This window comes from Suricata suricatta, chromosome 11 (genome assembly GCF_006229205.1).
Source record: "Suricata suricatta isolate VVHF042 chromosome 11, meerkat_22Aug2017_6uvM2_HiC, whole genome shotgun sequence".
Lineage (NCBI taxonomy): Eukaryota > Metazoa > Chordata > Mammalia > Carnivora > Herpestidae > Suricata > Suricata suricatta.
The window spans coordinates 104654930-104655872 of record NC_043710.1 but is presented as its reverse complement, the minus strand read 5'-3'; positions in this window follow the sequence as shown (position 1 = coordinate 104655872).

The following is a 943-nucleotide window of genomic DNA, read 5'->3' as shown; positions in this document are numbered from 1 at the left end:
GCCCGGCGCAGAGGCAAGAAGGCGCTCGCGGGGAGCGGCGCCGGGGACTCGGAATCCTCGGGCGGGGTAGGGGGGGGGGTGGCAACGGAGATGAGGGGCGAGGAGCAGCCCCCACCTTCGACCCCAGGTCTTTAATTTCCTCTGGACGCGGGTTTTGGTCTTCCCGGGCGCGGAGGGCCGGCCCCGTCCCCAGCGTTTGCCCGGGCTCAGTGTCATCTCGCCTTTCACTTTTCCCCGGGCTCGGGGCTGCAGCCCCTGCACCCCGACATCAGTTGCAGAAGAGCCCTTTCTCAGCCCGAGCCCAGGCCTCCTGTGCCTCCAGGCTTGAGCGGCCGGATTTCGAGAAGTCTCCAAGCGCAGTTCCCAGGCCTTGGTGAGCCTGGTGCCGGCGGGGTCCGCGGAGATCAGTAGTCCAAGGGAGACCCCTCCCCCGTTTTAGCCGTCGCGATCCCTGGAGGCCGAGGTCGCGAGGCCGAGAGGAACTTTTCTCCCTCCCAGTCCTGAGCATCCCTTGGGCTTTGTCCCCCTGGGAACCTGATTGGACGCAGTTCCCGAGAACTGCGCCCTGCTCAACGCAGAGTCTTCGGGGTGGGAGGAGTGAAAGCTTGAAGAAACTTAGAGCCCCCCAGAAATGCCTCGTCTTCTCAGCCGGCCGCTCCACTTAGAGGGCGGCATTGAGATCCCTAAGCCCGGGCTAGAGCAGCCAGAAGAAATCTGTCTTTCCTCGGGGCTGGAGAGTCCTCTCCCCACCCCCGCCCCCGCCCCCATTTCCTGGAACTTGGGGAAGGTGGCGGACAAGAGGTTGGGAAGCTCTCCTGGGTACCGGCCGTGGAGGTCTAGTAAAAGATCTTTGCAGTGGAGGTGGTGGTGGAGAGCGCCCTCCCCGGGTCTCAGCCCCGGAGGTCAGTCTTAGGAACGGCAGATTCAGTCCCAGAGGCGAGTC